The sequence below is a fragment of the Pristiophorus japonicus genome, chromosome 1 (genome assembly GCF_044704955.1).
Source record: "Pristiophorus japonicus isolate sPriJap1 chromosome 1, sPriJap1.hap1, whole genome shotgun sequence".
Classification (NCBI taxonomy): domain Eukaryota; kingdom Metazoa; phylum Chordata; class Chondrichthyes; family Pristiophoridae; genus Pristiophorus; species Pristiophorus japonicus.
In genome coordinates, this window is record NC_091977.1 from 96,503,970 (window position 1) to 96,527,408 (window position 23,439).

Consider the following 23,439-nt stretch of genomic DNA (forward strand, 5'->3'; position numbering starts at 1 on the left):
ACCCTCACCGCTTCCGACCTCCGCCCCACGCCGCTTCCGACCTCCAACCCTCACCGCTTCCGACCTCCGCCGCTTCCGACCTCCTCCCCACGCCGCTTCCGACCTCCAACCCTCACCACTTCCGACCTCCGCCCCTCACCGCTTCCGACCTCCGCCCCACGCCGCTTCCGACCTCCGCCCCTCACCGCTTCCGACCTCCGCCCCACGCCGCTTCCGACCTCCAACCCTCACCGCTTCCGACCTCCGCCCCTCACCGCTTCCGACCTCCAACCCTCACCGCTTCCGACCTCCGACCCTCACCGCTTCCGACCTCCGCCCCACACCGCTTCCGACCTCTACCCCTCGCCGCCTCCGCCCCTCGTCGCTTCCGACCTCCGACCCTCGACGCTTCCGACCACCGCCCCACGCCGCTTCCGACCTCCGCCCCACGCCGCTTCCGACCTCCGCCCCACACCGCTTCCGACCTCTACCCCTCGCCGCCTCCGCCCCTCGTCGCTTCCGACCTCCGTCCCACGCCGCTTCCGACCTCCGCCCCTCACCGCTTCCGACCTCCGACCCTCACCGCTTCCGACCTCCGCCCGTCACCGCTTCCGACCTCCGCCCCACGCCGCTTCCGACCTCCAACCCTCACCGCTTCCGACCTCCGCCGCTTCCGACCTCCTCCCCACGCCGCTTCCGACCTCCAACCCTCACCACTTCCGACCTCCGCCCCTCACCGCTTCCGACCTCCGCCCCACGCCGCTTCCGACCTCCGCCCCTCACCGCTTCCGACCTCCGCCCCACGCCGCTTCCGACCTCCAACCCTCACCGCTTCCGACCTCCGCCCCTCACCGCTTCCGACCTCCAACCCTCACCGCTTCCGACCTCCGACCCTCACCGCTTCCGACCTCCGCCCCACGCCGCTTCCGACCTCCGCCCCACGCCGCTTCCGACCTCCGCCCCTCACCGCTTCCGACCTCCAAACCACGCCGCTTCCGACCTCCGCCCCACGCCGCTTCCGACCTCCGCCCCTCACCGCTTCCGACCTCCAACCCACGCCGCTTCCGACCTCCAACCCACGCCGCTTCCGACCTCCGCCCCACGCCGCTTCCGACCTCCGCCCCACGCCGCTTCCGACCTCCGCCCCTCACCGCTTCCGACCTCCAACCCACGCCGCTTCCGACCTCCGCCCCACGCCGCTTCCGACCTCCGCCCCACGCCGCTTCCGACCTCCGCCCCTCACCGCTTCCGACCTCCGACCCTCACCGCTTCCGACCTCCGCCCGTCACCGCTTCCGACCTCCGCCCCACGCCGCTTCCGACCTCCAACCCTCACCGCTTCCGACCTCCGCCCCACGCCGCTTCCGACCTCCAACCCTCACCGCTTCCGACCTCCGCCCCTCACCGCTTCCGACCTCCAACCCTCACCGCTTCCGACCTCCGCCCCTCACCGCTTCCGACCTCCAACCCTCACCGCTTCCGACCTCCGCCCGTCACCGCTTCCGACCTCCGCCCCACGCCGCTTCCGACCTCCAACCCTCACCGCTTCCGACCTCCGCCCCACGCCGCTTCCGACCTCCAACCCTCACCGCTTCCGACCTCCGCCCCACGCCGCTTCCGACCTCCTCCCCACGCCGCTTCCGACCTCCGCCCGTCACCGCTTCCGACCTCCAACCCTCACCGCTTCCGACCTCCGCCGCTTCCGACCTCCTCCCCACGCCGCTTCCGACCTCCAACCCTCACCGCTTCCGACCTCCGCCCCTCACCGCTTCCGACCTCCGCCCCACGCCGCTTCCGACCTCCGCCCCTCACCGCTTCCGACCTCCGCCCCACGCCGCTTCCGACCTCCAACCCTCACCGCTTCCGACCTCCGCCCCTCACCGCTTCCGACCTCCAACCCTCACCGCTTCCGACCTCCGACCCTCACCGCTTCCGACCTCCGCCCCACGCCGCTTCCGACCTCCGCCCCACGCCGCTTCCGACCTCCGCCCCTCACCGCTTCCGACCTCCTCCCCACGCCGCTTCCGACCTCCGCCCCACGCCGCTTCCGACCTCCGCCCCACGCCGCTTCCGACCTCCGCCCCTCACCGCTTCCGACCTCCAACCCACGCCGCTTCCGACCTCCGCCCCACGCCGCTTCCGACCTCCGCCCCTCACCGCTTCCGACCTCCAACCCACGCCGCTTCCGACCTCCGCCCCACGCCGCTTCCGACCTCCGCCCCTCACCGCTTCCGACCTCCAACCCACGCCGCTTCCGACCTCCAACCCACGCCGCTTCCGACCTCCGTCCCACAAAGCTTCCGACCTCCGCCCCACGCCGCTTCCAACCTCCAACCCTCACCGCTTCCAACCTCCAACCCTCACCGCTTCCAACCTCCAACCCTCACCGCTTCCAACCTCCAACCCTCACCGCTTCCGACCTCCGCCCCACGCCGCTTCAGACCTCCGCTCCACGCCGCTTCCAACCTCCAACCCTCACCGCTTCCAACCTCCAACCCTCACCGCTTCTGACCTCCGCCCCACGCCGCTTCCGACCTCCAACCCTCACCGCTTCCGACCTCCGCCCCACGCCGCTTCCAACCTCCAACCCTCACCGCTTCCAACCTCCAACCCTCACCGCTTCCAACCTCCAACCCTCACCGCTTCCGACCTCCGCTCCACGCTGCTTCCGACCTCCGCTTCTCCCGCTCCTGGGTCCCGACCCCTCCAGTGGGCTCCACCATGCTCCAAGATAGAACACCAATCAGCTACCTGGATTTCAAGAGGGTAAGGGGGTAATATAGTAGCATGTATTGAGGATTGGCAAATGGGCAGAAAACAGATAGTAGGAATAAACAGGACTTTTTCGGCTTGGCAGGCTGTAATTAGTGGGGTACCGTAAGGATCAGTGTTTGAGCCTCAGCTATTTACAATCTCAGTGTGTGAGGGTGAGGTGAAGCTATGAATGTTAGTTCTATTTGATAGAGATTGTTGATAGGTGAGTGATGGCGTGTGGTGCATTTAGCTGTATGTGAAACTAGTGGTATATCCTCATGATTTTTTTAATTTTAAGGCCTGTATTGTAACTGAACTAATTTTTGATTGGGCAGTCTGAGCATGTACAACGTGCCTAATTTCCCATGATGTATCAGCATCGTTCAGTAAGCTGTACTGATGGAGTAATTTTCTTCCGCTTCCACAAATTTCTGTTCAGTCACTATTTTTTGAATAATTTTGGAAAATAAGAGGACCAATGTCAAAAGCTTTGTTACAGTAAAATTTATATTCATTATTTTTTTAAAACAGCGGTTGTGTGTGTGAGAAAGGGTATAACGGCAGTGTTTTTATTACACATCTATTGTAGCTTTGGTTTTGTGTTCTATAAACGTCAAAAAGTATATAAATCTGATGGAAAGAAAGAAATTGAGAGAGACAGACTACCTGACATTGTCCATGGTTAGGGGGTGCTGGAGAGGTAAAGGGGGTCTCCATGTTCATGTTAGTTCAGTTTTCAAAAAGACACAAGTTGAATGTTGAAGCCAATTAGTTTTCACCTATGTTTTGTTGGCAGTTAGAAAAATTCTTTCCACCAATGCGACGGAGGTCCTAATTGTGAACACCTAGTGGGGAGCCATGGAAGAACTAAAAGCCGTAGGTGGGTTGAAGATCAGAAAAGAGACTGATAACAAATTTATGGAAATGAAAGAAAAGAAAATATCAAATAAGAGTGTAAATGAGAGCTGGTGCAAGTTGAAAGAGGTGATCAGGGAAAGTGCTGAGCAAACCGTGGGCCAGTTAAAGGCAAAAACAGCAACAAAGTTATGAAGGAAGTGGAAAAATGTGAGCGCCGATGAGGACAATAAAGCATAGGAGATTGAACAATAAGCTCAAGAGAGAGAGAGAGACTGATGAGGCTAAAGACGTCTGGCTGAAGGTACTATATGAGGAGTTGGATAATAGCGGCAGAGCTGATTTGTTGTATGAGAGAATTAAGAGAATGTATGATCAAACAGACAAGGAATGAGAATAAAAATAATCAAAACTAAATGTGGACAACTATTGAAGGATCCAATTGAAGTAAGAAAGAGATGGCAAGAATATGTTGAAGAATTGTATGCCAAAGATGAAAAGCTAGTTGTCATTGAAATAAGAATGGAGGAGAAGGAGGAAGTTGCTTGCCTGGACCCAGAAGTCTTTGGCTGGAATTTTCCCTGAAAAAGCGGTGGGTTTGGGGTGTGGGGGCAGTTATGTTGCTAAAAATGGGATTCCCGCCTCCAACCCGTCCATTTCCGGTTTTAATGGGGCGGGGTGGAAAGGGGGGAGACAGGGGCGGATGACCAACCCGCTTCCGGGTGGGGGGGGGGGGGCGGTTCGTCAATTTAACTATCATAATGAGGCTGGAAGCCTCCTTTTTAGCCTCCATTTTGTTTTTAACTGCATGTTCACGGGTTTCACACAATTCATGAAACCAAGCAGTTAAACCAAGGTGGGGACTGCTGCATCCAGGAGGTAAGTGGCTTTATACTTACTTCCGGGATCCTAACCCACCCTCCGTGATCTGAGACCCCACCATGAGGCCTCCCGTCTTGTACTTTTGAGTCTTTTTGCACATTCATGGACCTTCATTTTATGGATGAACTTGGACACTGCTTAACATGAATTTGAAAGGATTGTATTTTTGGGCCTTTTTGACAAGTCATAAGTACTCAATGTGGTGGGGATTTTCTAACACTATATAGGGCTCAATTTTGCCCAATGCCGTTTTTTGGCGAATTGCAAGAGTTACACCTGTTTTTTTTTGGCACTGATTAATTAAAAAAACTAACTTGCAAGTTTCCCCATTCTAATTTTTGAATTTAGCGCCATGCAGCCTGTCCTTTAGCTTAAGGGGGTGGAGCCCAATGTCTGTGTCGAAAAACGATGCCCTCCCTTCTGCACATAGGCAAAAAAAGTAATGCCGTTATTTACGTGATTGCTATGGGCGCGCATGCCCAGTACAGCCATTTTTAAAGAGCCAGTTGTGTGTGAGAACCTTAATTCTCATTGGAAAAATCAGAGCTACAATACAATATACAACGCGGCTCTCAAGGACCAAGAATTTCTCACAGGACAAAGTGGAGGCATTAGTTACTGTGATTGAGGCCAGATGGCACGAGCTGGACACCAACAGACATCACATAAAAGTTTCACCAAAAGAAATGAAGAAACGCTGGAACCAACTTGCAGAAGATTACTGTGCAACGGTGACTACTCCGAGATCTGGAGGCCAGTGCAAAAAGAAGTGGCAGGACCTTGGTCAAGTAATTAGTGTAAGTAATATTTTCATTTATTCATCTGGAATTGCAATTGTAAATGTGACCATCTGTATGTCCCACCCAGCAGAAAGACACCCTCTCTAAAAAGTTATATTTTCATCTTTGCAGAGGAAAGTGACACACAACAAAAGGGAAAGAACTCGAACAGGAGGAGGCCCGGCAAATCTGCAGCCACTGACACACTTGGAAGAGAGGGTCGCTGCTTTGATGGGTCCTGCCTAGAGAAAAGCAACCATCAATGCATAAGCTGGGCCCACACTCGAGGGAGAGGGTACGTCCTGCAAATTCCACAGTCTGGCTTTGCTAAATGTTAAGTGCTGCGCGGACTAGCCACGCTTCAGTTCATGAGTATGTCTTCGTCAGCTACGCTTCGGTTGATGCAATGTGCTACCATTCATCATGATCCTTCAAATGAGCCTGCTGCCTGCGCTGTGTGAGCCTACTCATGCCACCCTGTCCCCTCCTCTGCTGCTAACCATTTGTCTGCTCTGTTATATTTTGCAGAACTTGAGGCCAACCCTGACGAGGCTGAAGCCGATGCAGGAGAAGATTCAGATGTGGACGAGCCTGAAGAGAACATCTTCCAATCCCACCTTCCAGACCAAGAGCATGGGGGTGAGGGGGAGGGGGAAGGGATGGATGAAAGCCCCACTGTTGTACTTACTCTGAAGGAGGTGTTGGTGCTGCCCATTGAGGTGCCAGGTCCTTTCCTGAGTGGTACGAGTGTTGGGAGATTCCATGGTTTTTCACAGTCCGAGGCTGCGGGTCCCAGTGGGATGCACCGAGGCACACCCAGGGCCCCACCGTCCGAGGCTGCGGGTCCCAGTGGGATGCACCGAGGCACACCCAGGGCCCCACCGTCCGAGGCTGCGGGTCCCAGTGGGGTGCACCGAGGCACTACCAGGGCCCCACCGTCCGAGGCTGCGGGTCCCAGTGGGGTGCACCGAGGCACTACCAGGGCCCCACCATCCGAGGCTGCGGGTCCCAGTGGGGTGCACCGAGGCACTACCAGGGCCCCAACGTCTGAGGCTGCGGGTCCCAGTGGGATGCACCAAGGCACTACCAGGACCCCAATGTCCGAGGCTGCGGGTCCCAGTGGGGTGCACCGAGGCACACCCAGGGCCCCACCGTCCGAGGCTGCGGGTCCCAGTGGGATGCACCGTGGCACTACCAGGGCCCCACCATCCGAGGCTGCGGGTCCCAGTGGGATGCACCGAGGCACTACCAGGACCCCAATGTCCGAGGCTGCGGGTCCCAGTGGGATGCACCGAGGCACTACCAGGGCCCCAACGTCTGAGGCTGCGGGTCCCAGTGGGATGCACCAAGGCACTACCAGGGCCCCAATGTCCGAGGCTGCGGGTCCCAGTGGGGTGCACCGAGACACTACCAGGACCCCAATGTCCGAGGCTGCGGGTCCCAGTGGGATGCACCGAGGCACTACCAGGGCCCCAATGTCCGAGGCTGCGGGTCCCAGTGGGGTGCACCGAGGCACTACCAGGGCCCCAATGTCCGAGGCTGCGGGTCCCAGTGGGATGCACCGAGGCACTACCAGGGCCCCACCATCCGAGGCTACGGGTCCCAGTGGGGTGCACCGAGGCACTACCAGGGCCCCAACGTCTGAGGCTGCGGGTCCCAGTGGGATGCACCAAGGCACTACCAGGGCCCCAATGTCCGAGGCTGCGGGTCCCAGTGGGGTGCACCGAGACACTACCAGGACCCCAATGTCCGAGGCTGCGGGTCCCAGTGGGATGCACCGAGGCACTACCAGGGCCCCAATGTCCGAGGCTGCGGGTCCCAGTGGGGTGCACCGAGGCACTACCAGGGCCCCAATGTCCGAGGCTGCGGGTCCCAGTGGGATGCACCGAGGCACTACCAGGGCCCCAATGTCCGAGGCTGCGGGTCCCAGTGGGATGCACCGAGGCACTACCAGGGCCCCAATGTCCGAAGCTGCGGGTCCCAGTGGGATGCACCGAGGCACTACCAGGGCCCCAACGTCTGAGGCTGCAGGTCGCAGTGGGATGCAGTGAGGCACAGCCTGGGCCCTACCGTCCAAGGCTGCGGGTCCCAGTGGGATGCAGCGAGCCACACCCAGGGTGAGGAGGGGAAGGAGAGCTCGACCGCACTCTCCTGAGGTGCAGGATGTAACAGATGTGGTTCAGATGATGGCAATGAGTGCGGAGAGCATTGACCTTACGCGATCACTCCTGGACACCATCGGTGGGGTGGGTGATGTAATATTGGGACTGTTGGGAGAAGTAACAACACTCTCACGAGAAATGGGAACATTGTCCGGCACATGAGGGAGGGAATGTCGCAGGTAGCTGATACAATGTTGGTGTGCATGAGGGAGGGAATGTTGCAGGTAGTTGAGATACTGTTGGTGAACATGAGGGAGGGAATGTCGCAGGTAGCTGATACACTGTCGGCGAACATGAGGGAAGGAATGTTGCAGGTAGTTGGGACACTGTTGGGGCACATGAGGGAGGGAATGGAGTTTGCTGCTGCAATAAGGGTACATGCCCAGACCCCATAGCCATTGACAGAATCAACTGCCACACCCATTCCAATCCCCAGACGAGCCTCTGAAGAGGCCCAAGCCGGGCCTTCCGCATTACTGCCTGCCCACCCCGCCCCCCCCACCCCCCCATCAAGAAGTGCGCATTACCCGAGATGCTCGCAAGAATAAGCTTGGTACCAACCCGAGAAACGCTGCACCACCGCCTGCGGGCAGGGATGAAGTCACCAAGACCAAGTGCAGCGGGCAGTCTTAGAATAAGATGGAGGAGAGATGGGTGCAGCCTTTCTTTGCTGTTGTTGTTATTATTATTATTGTAACTGTTGTCAAATTAAAAGCTTTTTGTAAGTTATGTAAATTTATAAGTTTAAAAGTTTGTAAGTGATCTTAAAGTTTGTAAGTGATAAAGTTTGTAAGTGATCTGAACTGAAAACTTTAAAGTTTGATACAAGAATATTTTTATTAAAGTTAAGTTAAGTACAAATAAGTGTTAAACTTTTGAATAAAATATATTTTGAATTATAACTGAATCATTTCCATTATTTTTTCCATTATTAACACAACTTTTTGAACTAAAGGATCATTTCCATTATTTGTTCCATTAACACAACACAACATTACAGAACAGGTCCAAACAGTAAACATGGTTCATTTGGAATAGTTGCCGCTGAGCCTTCAGGTAGCAAAGCATTCACAGATGAGCTGCTGATGCAAGGCTCGAGCAATTGTTAAAGGGGCACGACGGCCCGCCCTCTGCCGTCATGCTCCGGGTTCAGATAGTTGCATGGCTTCCTCGTCCTCCTCCTCCTCGTCATCTGCATCTTCCTCCTTGTCATCAGCCACTCCCACCACAGGTGGGTCTTCTACTCTCAGTTGTTGCTGCTTCATGATGGCTAAGTTATGCAGCATGCAGTAAACAACAGTGAACTGACCGACAATCTCAGGGGAGTATTGCAAGTAGCCTCCAGAATGGTCCAGGCGTTGGAAACGTCGTTTCAAGATGCCAACGGCCCTCTCTATTATGCTACACATCGCAATGTGCAACATGTTGTGTTCCCGGTCAGCTTCCAGCTGGATTACGCGAAGGGGCGTCATGAGCCAGGTGGCGAGGCTGTACCCTTTCTCTCTCAGTAGCCAGTTCTGCCCTTCTGGTTACTGCTGAAACATGGCAGATAAAGAGCTCTCGCGTAGGATGAATGCATCATGGGTGCTTCCAGGGTATCTCACATCAACAGACATGATGCGATGCATGTCATCACACAAGAGCTGCACATTCACGGAGTGGAAGGCTTTCTGTTCCTATACATCTCAAAATCCTCCAAAGGAGTCCGCAAGGCAATGTGGGTACAATCAATGCAGCCCTGTACCTTTGGGAAGCCAGTAATCCTGGAGAAACCCACAGCCCTGTCACGCAGTGCCTGGGTGGTCATGGGAAACTTTATGTACTTATTTCTCCAGGCATATAGTGCAGCAGTCACCTGCCGAATGCAGATATGTGTTGCATGTTGAGAAATGGCACATACATCCCCAGATGTGGCCTGGAACGATGCAGATGCATAGAATGAAAGTACAGCTGTAACCTTCACTTCAACTGACAAAGCAGTCCTCCTGACGCTTCTAGGTCACAGGTCTGCTTTGAGCAACTCACAGATCTCAGTTACAACTTCTTTGCAGAAACACAGCCTTCTGATACATAGTAACATAGAAAATAGGTGCAGGAGTAGGCCATTCGGCCCTTCGAGCCTGCAATGAGTTCATGGTTGAACATGCAACTTCAGTACCCTATTCCTGCTTTCTCGCCATACCCCTTGAATCCCCTAGTAGTAAGGACTACATCTAACTCCTTTTTGAATATATTTAGTGAATTGGCCTCAACAACTTTCTGTGGTAGAGAATTCCACAGGTTCACCACTCTCTGCACACCTGCATCACTCAGGTGCAGGTACGAATGTCTGTCTCGATATACCCGAGGTGGTTAAGGCCTCCTGCCCAGCACTCTATACGTGCTCTGAGGTTCCTCATGCGATGATGTTGAATAAATCGTCTCGTCCGCAGCACCGTCATGCAGAAGGCTTGCATGAGGTATGGCATTATCAATATTGCCCCCACAATTAAATTGTAGCTTTGCAAGAAACTCAAAACAGCAGGACAAAGGACTTAAAGCTTCTTTCCTCTCTCTCTCTCCTCAAGGTCGATGCCCTAGTATGGACCATACCCTGGTCTGCACAAAGTGTATTAACTAACCGTGTCAGAGTTCATTTTACACTATATTGTGGCAGGTTGGAGTTGGCGTTTTGAAATATAAAGAATTTATTTTGTACAGACTTCCACTGTCACTCAGAGCAGTTTCAATAATTAAATGCATAGAACGGGAAGCTGGGCATTCAAAGAAAACATTTGGGGCAACTAAGTCCAATGCAATTCTTTAATTTTTGATTTTTTTCAAAGGACCACCCCACCACCGACCGAACGTCTCCTCAACGGACTCGAGGGTCGGCCGGCAGAATTGCTCCCTCACCCAGACACGGGCTCGGCGTCCACCCATTCCTCACCCCCACCGCACCCGCCCCCCCCCCTCCTCCGATGCTGTATAGTGTAAGAGTTCCCGTCCCTTCAGTTCGGCTTCCACCCCCCCACAACCCCCTCCGGGCTTCTTTTGAAGCTGCCCCTGTGTCCGGGCGAGGGAGCGATTCTGCTGGCCGACACTCCGACTCTCGAGCCCGGTGAAGTGACGTTCGGTGGTGACATGGCACTTTGAAACAAATCTAAAATTAAAGAATTGCATTAGACTTCCATTTTCTCCCTTTTGAGTTTGAAAAGATTAAGCTTCATGATGCATATTCTTTGTCTTCTCGACTCCCTCCAAAACTTTGCCTTAAAACAATGGCGTCTTTCTGCACTGGTTTTTAATGTGCGCTGGTTTTTAATGTGCGCTGGTTTTTAATGTGCGCTGGTTTTTAACGTGCGCTGGTTTTTAACGTGCGCTGGTTTTTAACGTGCGCTGGTTTTTAATGTGCGCTGGTTTTTAACGTGCGCTGGTTTTTAACGTGCGCTGGTTTTTAATGTGCGCTGGTTTTTAAGTGCCCAGAAGGTTTCTTGGGAGTTGTCACATACGCCGTCCTAGGAAAAATGTAAGTTGGCCAAATTGTTGTGAAAACTGGTGCAGACATCAGGTTATACCCCCTGCGACGCAAAAAAATCCTAACCTAACAAAATCGTAACTAACTGAGTTACACTGGTGCAGAAACTTTGGGGAAACTTGGATATTTTAATTTAAAAAAAAGCGGTGCCCACCAAAAAAACGGCGCAGATAATTGGGGAAAATTGAGCCCTATGTATTGCTAGTTTAATATATTTTATGCATGATGTTAACATTTAAATATTGGCTGACTTGTGAAGAGTACAGTAGAATACTGGGAAATCATCCATTTGCTACGAGGTTCATGATTATAATTTATTTTGCAGTGTCCCACCATATACCATACATCAGTTTAGCTACATGTTAACATAAAAAATTGCAAGTGACAGTATGATACTCCCATCTGAAGTCATATAATACTTTCAGTGCTACCGAAGAATCCAAAATATCTTAATGAGAATATCTTCTTACATGTATTTTAATTTTACGTAGTTGCAGAGTTTCTGATCTTTAAGACTAAAACCTGTTTACACAGGCCCTTAAATTCAGATTGGCATGCTGTGGTGATACTTCACTTTACAGTGGATAATCATACAAACATGTTCTTGGATCTTAAAGGTGCAATTGTTCAGTTTGGGAAGGAAGTCCACTGGAAGGACCTCATGTCATTGTGCATCACAAGTACATCCATTTCGAGACAAACAATTACTTTTGTACAAATCACATCACTATGTGATATCTTGAAAAATACAAAAATAAAGCTAACAACTTTACTAGTAAGAATGCTCTTTAATACTTTGGACTGCAGCATACATACTGTATCCCTAATCTTGACATAATTAGTTCAAATGAATCTGTATGCTGTTTAATCAGTATAGCTGTGCAGTATAATTACAGTATACGTAACCTACCATTTCTTTAATAGAAACCATTTAAAATAAATAATGAAAGTCACTCTGAGAGATAAGGCTTTTGTAAAGTAAGTGTACGATAAAAACAAACTGTCATGACATCCGTCATTACTACAATTTCATTAATCGTTTGGTGCTTGTTATGTGGACCTGACCTGCATGATAAACCAAAGATACCAATTGGAAATGTGTTTTTAAACAGGCTTGAAAGGAAATAATCCAGCGGAAAACAAGCATTGTCCAAGACTGCCTCCAAGCAACAGATTGAGCAGGCTTGTATTGATTCGGCATACGTTTACAGGTACTGGATGTCTGTTTGTATCTGTTTGTGAGTATTTCACAGCATTATTAATGTTGAGGCAGAACCATTTCTGGTATAACTATTATATTTACTGGTGCTGGGTTTGCACTAGCAACACAGAAGTCAGTTACACAACTACATCAGTACTATGCACCAGAGCCCTCAGGCTGAGCTTTTCTTGTGCTGGTAATGAATCCTGGATTCATGACCTATTTTGTTTGGCATCTTTGCAATTATTTTTACTCAGTTATATTGTTATAATATTGCGAAGAAGAGCAGTAAGCCTAAGGATTGGGAGAGCTTTAGAAAGCAGCAAAAGATGACCAAAACATTGATTAAAAGGGAGAAAATAGAATACAACAGTAACTAGCAAGAAATATAAAAATAGGGAATTACAGGACAGTTAGCCTGACATCAGTTATCGGGAAAATGCTGGAATCCATTGTTAAGGAAGTGGTATCGGGGCACTGAGATAATCAGAACATGATTAGTTAACATGGTTTTATGAAAGGGAAATTGTGTGACAAATTTATTAAGAGTTTTTTGAGGATGTAACTAGCAGGGTAGATAAAGGGGAACCAATGGATGTAGTATATTTGGATTTCCAAAAGGCATTCGATAAGCTGTCACATAAAAGGCTATTACACAAGATAAGGGTTCATGGGATTGGAGGTAATGTATTGGTTAACGGACAGAATAAAGCTAGGTAGGAAAGTAAGCTGTGAGGAGAACACAGACTGCACAGGGATATAGATAGACTAATTGAGTGGGCAGTAAGGTGGCAGGTGGAGTATAATGTAGGGAAATGTGAGATTATTCACTTTGGTAGAAAGAATAGAAAAACAGAATGTTTTTTAAATGGTGAGAAACTTTTAAATGTTGTTCAGAGAGATGTTGATATCCTTATGCAAGAAACACAGAAAGCTAGCATGCAGGTACAGTAAGCAAGAAGGAAGGCAAATAGTATGCTGGCCTTTATTGCAAGGGGGTGAGAATAAGGAAGTCCTGCTACAATTGTATAGGGCCTTTGTGAGACCACACTTGGAGTACTGTGCACAGTTTTAATCTTATCTAAGGAAGGATATACTTGCCTTGGAGGCGGTACAATGGAGGTTCACTGGATTGATTCCTGGGATGAGAGATTATGTAGACTGGGCCTATACTCTCTGGAGTTTAGAAGAATGAGAGGTGATCTCATTGAAACATACAAGATTCTGAAGGGGATTGACAGGGTAGATGCTGAGAGGTTGTTTCCCCTGGCTGGAGTGTCGAGAACTAGGGGGCATAGTTTCAGGGTAAGGGGAAGACCATTGAAGACGAAAAGGAATTTCTTTACTCGGAGGGTTGTGAATCTTTGAAATTCTCTTCCCCAGAGAGCTGTGGATGCTGAGTCTCTGAATATATTTAAGACTGAGATAGATAGATTTTTGGAGTCTAGGGGAATTAAGGGATATGTGGAGTTGAGGTTGATGATCAGCCATGATCTTATTGAATGGCAGAGCAGGCTTGATGGGCCATAGGGCCTACTCCAGCTGCTATTTCTTATATTCTTATGTTCTTACATCCTCACCCTGGCAAATTCGAATTGACTTTCTCTCCATTACTCCCTTTAACATTCTGAATTATCATCTTGATTCATTCTCAAATTCTCTCTTTTTCACTGAGGTAGTTGGTCCTACCAGCACTTATACCACATTTGCCTTACACTACTGCTGCTGATGGCAGCCCATATCAGTGGCATCACTGGAAAGTGAATGAGGTGGCATCGTCATGTCCAGAGGTACTGAGACCCACCCAGAGAAGTACTGTCGCCAGTGCTTAAAGAAGTAGCAGCATCCCGATAGCAAATGTAAACACTGCTTCTGGAAGCAGAGACCACAACTTTTAGATGAATGTTCAGACACCCCATGTGAAGCCATTAGGGAAGATCCAGTGGCCAGAAATTAAGTTGCCAATAGTAACGTTCAGACATCTGCATATCTGCAAGCTTGTGCATGCACCATTGCTTGACTATTGCTCTGGTGCTGTGGATTCCACCCTACAAATCAGAGAAGATTCCAATACACCACGAGCCCAGAATATTGCAGAATAGCATGTGGAAGTGATTCCATAATATAAATAGGCCATATGTTAATTTACTTGCATGTTTTCCTTTTTAGAATTGTAGCTCTGTACCAAACAGTAGTAGTGAGGTTGGAGAAGGCATCAAATAGGAAATTAGGAATGCGTACAATAAAGGTACAGCAGTTATCATGGGTGACTTTAATCTACATATAGATTGGGCTAACCAAGCTGGTAGCAATATGGTGGAGGAGGATTTCCTGGAGTGTATAAGGGATGGTTTTCTAGACCAATATGTCGAGGAACCAACTAGAGAGCTGGCCATCCTAGACTGGGTGTTGTGTAATAGAAACATAGAAAATAGGTGCAGGAGCAGGCCATTCAGCCCTTTGAGCCTGCACCGCCATTCAATATGATCATGGCTGATCATTCAACCTCAGTACCCCACCCCAGCCTTCTCTCCATACCCGCTGATCACTTTAGCCGCAAGGGCCAGATCTAACTCCCTTTTGAATATGTCCAACGAACTGGATTCAACAACTTTCTGTGGCAGAGAATTCCACAGGTTCATAACTCTCTGGGTGAAAAAGTTTCTCCTCATCTGATCCTATAAGGTTTTCCCCTTATCCTTAGACTGTGTCCCCTGGTTCTGAACTTCCCCCAACATCGGAAACATTCTTCCTGCATCTAACCTGTCCAGTCCCGTCAGAATTTTATACGTTTCTATGAGATCCCCTCTCATTCTTCTAAATTCCAGTGAGTATAAGTCTAGCCGATCCAGTCTTTCCTCATATGTCAGTCCTGCCATCCCGGGAATCAGTCTGGTGAACCTTCACTGCACTTCCTCAATTGCAAGCACATCCTTCCTCAGATTAGAAGACCAAAACTGCACACAATACTCAAGGTGTGATCTCATCAAGGCCCTGTACAACTGCAGCAAGATCTCCCTGCTCCTATACTCAAATCCATCGCTATGAAGGCCAGCATGCCATTTGCTTTCTTTACTGCCTGCTGTACCTACATGCCTATCTTCAATGACTGATGTACCATGACACCCAGGTCTCGTTGCACCGCCCCTTTTACTAATCTGTCAACATTCAGATAATAATCTGCCTTCCTGTTTTTGCCACCAAAGTGGATAACCTCACAATTATCCACATTATACTGCATCTGCCATGTATTTGCCCATTCACCTAATTTGTCCAAGTCCCCCTGCAGCCTCTTAGCATCCTCCTCGCAGCTCGCACTACCACCCAGCTTAGTGTCATCTGCAAACCTGGAGATATTACCTTCAATTCCTTCATCTAAATCATTAATGTATATTGTAAATAGCTGGAGTCCCAGAACTGAACCCTGCGGCACCCCACTATAATCACTGACTGCCATTCTGAAAAGGACCCATTTATTCCGACTCTTTGCTTCCTGTCTGCCAACCAGTTCTCTATTGACATCAATACGTTACCCCCAATACCATGTACTTTAATTTTGCACACTAATCTCTTGTGTGGGACCTTGTCAAAAGCCTTTTGAAAGTTCAAATACACCACATCTACTGGTTCTCCCTTATCCATTCTACTAGTTACGTCCTTGAAAAACTCATGAAGATTTGTCAAGCATGATTTGTCTTTCATAAATCCATGCTGACTTGGACCGATCCTGTCACTGCTATGCTGCTATTACATCTTTAATAATTGACTCCAGCATTTTCCCCACCACCGATGTCAGGCTAACCCGGTCTATAATTCCCTGTTTTCTCTCTTCCTCATTTTTTAAAAAGTGGGGTTACATTAGCTACCCTTCAATCCATAGGAACTGATCCAGAGTCCATGAAATGTTGGAAAATGACCACCATTGCATCTACTATTTCTAGGGCCACTTCCTTAAATACTCTGGGATGCAGACTATCAGGCCCTGGGGACATGTGGGTTTGAAAGAAGCAGTTTAATAGAATCATACAGCACAGAAGGAGGCATTTGGCCCATCATACCTATGATGGCTCTTTGAAAGAGTGATCCAATTAGTTCCACTCACCTGCTCTTTCCCCATAGCCCTACAAATCTTCACCAAGCATATAGCAGGTGGTTTTTCAATGATGACTATCTATGAGAGATGAGTGAGGGAGAATTATAGGTGAAGATATCCATCGTTTGCTGTAAGGGATACAGAATTGTAGCAGGCAAAGACCATGCAGATAGGTGGTTATAACACAATGCTGAAGGTAGTGAACTAAATCAGTATAAGGAGGGTCTGAGGAATAATTGCCTATGTATCTAACACTTGCTTATGTCGGTATAGCACACTTATAATGCATTAAAACTATATGATTGACCTTAGTAACATTTAACAAAACAGCCGAAGTCAGCAGCTACAATTTTGATTGGAAGTCTCTGAGGAAGAGATAAGAAAGCCAGTATTTTGGAACAGTTACTTCAGGCGATGTATAGACTATGGCAAAGTGCAAATCATGGAACAACACAATTAATATATGATGGGAGATGGACAATTGCACTTACCACTCAGAGCCAGTCTGATAAGAGTCGACAAATCAATGTAACTCCGCTGATAGCAATAGATCTATCGATGATTTTGTAGGAGGGTAGCTCCTCTCCAAAACCTGTATAAATTATACTCGAAACATCTTGTATTTTGAAGGTTCTACGATTGAACCTTCCCTTGCATTTGTTCGAAATAAAGCTGGCTAACCTGAAGGTTTTGTTTGTTTAATTCCGTGGTCGTTATACGGAGGGTGACAGGCGAGGTGTCGATTACCTATATCAGGTAGTCCGCCCCGAGGGAGAGAAGACTTCCTTTTACCCCAACAATTGGTATTGTAAGCAGGGTGCAGATCCTCCGACCCCAGGATGTGGCAGCAACTGTGGTGAGAAAAATCTTTTTACCACCTACAAGTTAGAGCTGTAGCATTGACGGGGAAGGAGGTAATCTGTATAAAGAACAAAGAGGGGGTAATCTGTAGAACAAAGTTATAGCGAACCACGGAAGGACAAAAACCAAGGTTGGGGATATGCGTATTGCCTGAAAAAGAAGGAATACAACCTAAAAAGGGGTGTGGGACCCCAGGATGTTTAGGAAAACTGGCTAGTGGGATAAAATGAAGACCAACCCGGGTCTCTGAGATATAGACCAAAAGAGTCCCGGATATAAATGTTAGCAGGAAAGACGAAAAATAAAATGACATGCATTAAGTTGCTGAAAAAAACATAGGATAAGCTGTATTGAATGAAAATTTGGAGTGAATGTCTGTCTTTAAGTGAAAGTGTCCGCGTGGAAGCTTTCTTGACTGTTGAATAAGTGCTGGAAAAAACATTACATTCACAAAGGACAGCTTGTTTTTATCAAAAGATAAATTGCAACATTGAAGCTAGACTGTTAAAAACAAAACACATTGAACGTCTAATTGGGAAAAAAGTGTTTGCGATTGTCTTATGTAGTTTAAATTAGCAAATTCACGGATACACAAGCCCTCCGTGTAAAATGTTTGTTAGATACAAAAACTAATTTGAAGAAAGGAGATTTAAATGGAAAAAGACGTAACTAACTGGATACTAGTTGATATTGGCTGTGAAAAAGATATTGGTTTAATTGGAGGATAACTAACATAATGACCACAGTGAAATTTCGGCTTTGTTTCAAAGTGTGAATATTGGAAAAGAGATAATAGACAATCTATGTTGATAATGATTTTAAATTACGAGAAAGTTTCACTGCAGTAAAGGAGATTTAAATTTCGGGTTTGAAAACCTTTTCAAAATGGACGGTGCATATCGAGGAAAAGTCACAAACAGTCTAAACAAGCAGCAGAGGGTTTTGAAAATAACGAGGAGAAAAGATCTAAGCTATGCGAACTCAGAAAAGGAAGGAAAAAAACTGGGAATTAGAGAATGTTGCTGAGAGGACAATTATTAAAAAAGATGGAACCAGCATGGAAGTTTTAGCTTTTATGCTGAGAGAAATAAAACACAAGATTTGCTCAGTGAATGGGACCTTAAAAAACAAAATGCTGGAATGTATATAGCTTGTGTGAAAATGTAAAAAGTGTGGCAGTTTCTCTGATTGTTTTGATGATGATTTACAGAGCAAAGAAAAATAAGCCACAGTTGCCAGTACTTTATTTTAAATTGGATTTCAGTAAACAAAGTAGCTATTAAAAATGTGTGGTCTCGTTTTAAATCAATTAAAAAATCTTTGGCAGGTATTTGAATTGGAAGTTACGAAACAATTGGAGTTTAATCTAAAATGCTGTCTTTCCCGATGAGAATGTTTTATTTTAAAAAAATGACAGCTTTACTAATGATTTCTGCTGTTTTAACGGATTCCTAATTTCTAAGCAAGTTTTGAAGGCACAAAGACTTGGAAAAAATGATTGCACGAAGTCACGTAATGACGTCAGGCCTTTTTACAAACCTGCAAAGGAGTTAACCCTTTACATTGACAGCTGTTTTTTTGCTGGACATTATTAATTTGGGTTTCTTAATAAAAGAAATGAAAAAGTAAGGATGGCAGCCAGAAGACTCACCTGACAGACAGAGGAAATGGTGGGATAGTCAGAATAAGAATAAAACAGAACAAGCTTTTGTAATGTTACTCACCCCTGCTACAGAGGACAGATAAAATATATTGATAATCAAACAAAGCAAATTCAAGAGTTAGAATCTAAGATAAATAAGCTGGAAGAGATAAAAGACGGGACCGGATGGATAGTGCAGTGCGCAGCTGTAGTACCATCACCTACGGCAATCGAGCCAATGTACCCCACGGTGGGTAAGTGTAGTCCACAAACCCAACCTAACAGTAAACCAGATTGGGATAACGAGTGCGGAGTAGAGTGACCCACTGGCACATGATAATGGCTACCTATCAACAGCGCCGATACACACTACTACAATTCCCACCAACGGACGTAGAACAGCCCACATTACCATACAGGAGGTACCCCTCAGCCCACAGGAGAGACAAGTTCTCTATTGAATGAGTTACCAACCCCTAAAGCAAATAGTAGGAATACAGAATTCTGGCAAAAGGTGGAAGAAATGCTAGACGCCCATAACCTAACCTTTGCAGACATTCACAATCTGGTAAAAGCCAAAACGGGTCCGATAAATTGGCACAAAGCGACACCAGAGGTACAAAATGGAGAATGGCAGAATAGGAGAAGAGCGGATCTAGCAAAAATGCAAAGATTGGAATTCCTCAAATACGGGATGGAAGGATGCTGGGGACCAATTAGAACCAATTGGAGTAGAATACTGAATGTGATTCAAAAGGCAGGTGAAAGGGTAGGGGAGTACGGGGAACGAAAGTGGATTGAATACAAAGACCACTCTGGGGCGAATCACCTGACAAAAATGATGCAGCATTCTTGAAAATGTTTTAAGACGGGCTCGGAGAAGCACGTCAAAAGATAATTAAGTTAGGATTTAAGGTAGGGGATGACTACGATGAAACTTTGGAATGGGCAGAACATGTAGAAGAGCTAAAGTTAGAACAAAGGGAGAAAATAGCAAAAATAGCAGCAACAATGGTAGCAGCAGAGACAAAGGAGGAGGAGACACACCCCCACGCAGTTCCCCTGATATGTTTTAACTGCAATCAGGAAGGCCACTTCAGTAGGGATTGCCCGCAGAAAAGGAAAGGTTACGGAAATGCTAAAGGGAAATGTCACAATTGTGGTAAACTTGGACATTTGTCCAAAGATTGCTGCAATAAGGGAGGAGGCGCTGGAAGGCGAGGCCCCCAACAGGCAAAGAAGGGAGCACCTTTTTGCAGTATGTGGATGATATCTTTATTGCATCCAGTACAGAACAACCACACATACTAGCTTTAACTACAGGGCTAGGAGCTCTACAGAGTGCGGGATTAAAAATAAATCCTAAGAAGGTGCAGGTAGGAAGGAGCGAAGTAACATATCCAGGATATATAATATCACAAGGGAAGAAACAGATGCCTGAGGATAGAAAGGAAGCAATTTGATCAATGCCCAGGCCAGGAACCGTGAAAGGGGTTAGGCAAGTACTAGAGCTATTCAACTACTGCAGAAAAAACAAGCTCTCACAAGTGCTCCAGCCCTGGGATTACCCGACCAGAATAGGCCCTTCCATATCTATACCCACCACAGTAAAGATCATGGATCATTACACAGAGAAAGGAGCATCAGTGTAGCCCAAAAGGAGAAGATTAGGGAAGTAGTCAGGCTTGAGGAGGCAGACATGGATATATATGTAGATGGGTCTCGGCGCTATATCAACAGGACACCACGGATGGGATGGGCAGTGGTAGATAGCAGGGGACAGATTAGAAGGGAAGGACGGCTAGAAGGGGGCTTATCAGCTCAAGTGGCTGAATTGGTGGCTCTCACCGAGGCTCTGAGGCTGGCTAAGGGAAAAAGAGTAAACATCTATACAGACAGTTAGTATGCTTTTGGAGTAGTGCATGATAAAACACGAGGATATTGTTGAAAAATTAGTGGAAGCCTCCCTCCTACCCCAAGAGTGTGCGATAATAAAGGTCAAAGCGCACATAAATATTACCGATCACCATCAACAGGGAAACGCATGGGCAGACGAGGCACCCAAGCACTTGGCGGAGACAGGTACACTGGCCGGGGAAGCCCAGGTCAAAGCATGTACCATTGGGCCTGAGGAAGTAAACATGCTTAAGGTACAGGGAGAAGCCATTCCACAGGAAAAGGAGGGGTGGAAGTAGAGAGGGGCCCAACAAGGGACCGACGGGATATGGAGGAAGGATGGGAATGTGATGGCCCAAGAATGCATCCAGGGGAGCCTATTAAATTTATACCACGGATATGAATACAGGTAGAACCAACATGATAAGCTCAATGTCCAGATGCTGGTGGTGGAAGGGAATGGGTAAAGATATAGAGAATCACTGTAGAAGGTGAGTGATATGCGCAAAATACAACCCAGGGAGAAAAGTAAAGGTCAGAATGGGACATCAGCCCCGACCGAAAGGACCCTGGGAAAACTTGCAGATCGATTTTACTGGACCGTTACCCAGCAACAAGGGGAAGACACATTGCCTAGTTTGATAGACCAATTTACGAAATGGGTAGAAGTTTTCGCCACTAGAAATTGTTCAGCAGAAACCGTGGCCAGGATCCTAGCAGAAGATGGGTAATGCCACTACAGCTGGACTCAGATCAAGGTACCCATTTCACAGGGAAGGTGATGAAACAGGCCTGCGATTTACTAGGGATTAAGCAAAGGTTCCATATCCCATACCATCCGGAATCCTCTGGATTGGCGGAACGAATGAATAGGACCTTAAAAACAGCCCCAGCTAAAACAATCGAGGAAACTGGGAAAGGGTGGGTAGAGATGTTACCCCGAGTACAGATGAAGCTCAGGGCAACCCCTAGTCGGATGAAAGGACTGACCCCCTTTGAACTAATGACTGGAAGGGCAATAAGACTGCCAGAAGTCTTGGTTTCAGGAAGCGAGGACGTAGGACCATATAAAGACAGAATACGGAGATTTGTGATGGAACTCTGTAAGCAATTACATGATTTAAAGGCACAGACTAGAGATCAGCAAATAATCAAGGACTTAGAGAACAACACTAAGGAACAGAAGGTCCAAATACCCCAAATAGGCAGTCAGGTGATGGTGAGGATTACCCCAGAGAGGTCCGGGCTCGCACCCAAATGGACCGGACCCTATCAGGTAATAATGGTAAGTGACATGTGCACATGCGTAGGTATAAGGGTTATTGGCAGGTGGAAACACTGGGTCCAGTTGAAAAAGCATAATCACTAAATTAACCGGTGACGACCAGGAAATATTGTTTTTTTGCAGGATTCTAGTGCTCGTGGAAACAACATGGGGTAACGCAGCCTCATATCAAGGACAACAGGCTGAGGGACAGCAAGGCCTGTATTACAGGGACTCGGGCGACATTAGTTTAATAAAGAATCAAAAACACTGATGGTGACGAACAGAGGAACAGTAGACTTAAATAACGGCCATAAAACAACATAACAAGGAAACGAAACAACATTGGGGATGGGTCAGTAATACGTGACCAATAATCGAGTTGACGCCCTAACACGAACCTTACAGGGATTGTTGGAGAGAAATGTAGGAGAAACTCGCGTGCGGTACCATGACAATCCAGAAATGTAACTGAAGAGAACAACAGTACTAAGAGTCTCAGCATAGATGATTGTTGTAATAATAACCAAGTTGCTTATGATCAAAGATGACTGTAGATATGACCAAGTGGACGGGTGTACCTTGAGTATCCCCCCCCCCCCCCCTCCCTCAACACAGGACTACGAAATTATCGCTGTTCTACGAGGAAATGGAGATTGATGTGTGAGCACCATGGCAACTGAAATGAAGAAAGGAACACCTCATGCACCATAATGGATACTGACTTCTACTTTACTCCGCTTGACGAGACAGATGTAAACGGTTTTATTATAACCCCTGAACTAAAGGAGGAAACCATCGATGATGGACATTACCCGAGGAGGTTATGCGAAGGCCATCGGACCACAAGGAAAACCAATACTCGAACTGAAAGAGGAACAAACTCGACTGAATTGGACACCATTCAACAACATAGAGAAGACCCCAGGTGGAGGAAAGGTAGAAGAAACAGAGAATACCCCAGGCGGGGCATAATTCGAATACCGAGAAAATGTTGGCTAGAAAGCACCTATACATGAACTATGCTGGACTCAATGTACTGGTTGCAGTGCAAGGAACTCATCTTGCTAGTATTATCCTTTAAAAAGTTGTAACCGACGTAAGAGGCAGGCCCTAGCCCGTACTATAGTTAAAACATTGAATAAAGGAAAATTAGATAGTCCAGCATAACCTTGATGGGAAATCCAACAGGTAGGTCCTGCAGCTCGGGAAGTAGTGCTACCCAAGCGAAAGGACAACCCTGGAAGTTCACCCATAAGGAATTAATTGGGAAATGGCCTATTTTGGGCATATAGCCAAGGGCCATAAGGGGGGAATTGTAAGGGATATAGAACTGTAGCAGGCAAAGAGCAGACAGATAGGTGGTCATAACACAATGCTGAAGGTAGTGAACTAATCAGTATAAGGAGGGTCTGAGGAATAATTGCCTATGTATGTAACACTTGCTTGTGTAGGTATAGCACACTTATAACGCATTAAAACTGTATGGTTAACCTTAGTAACACTTAACAAAACAGCCCAAGTCAGCAGTCACAATTTTGATTAGAAGTCTCCG

At 47.7% G+C, this 23,439-nt stretch overlaps 1 protein-coding gene across 4 annotated transcripts in view; it reads left to right on the forward strand.

Annotated features, from left to right (window-relative positions):
* Positions 1–23,439, forward strand: part of LOC139264746 (guanine nucleotide-binding protein G(I)/G(S)/G(O) subunit gamma-7) — a 446,997-nt gene that overhangs the window by 182,699 nt on the left and 240,859 nt on the right. For all 4 annotated transcript variants that reach the window (XM_070881795.1, XM_070881804.1, XM_070881814.1 and 1 more), the window contains exon 3: positions 12,040–12,138. The gene's annotated coding sequence lies outside the window, so the exon portion shown is untranslated. The remainder of the gene's footprint in view (positions 1–12,039; positions 12,139–23,439) is intronic.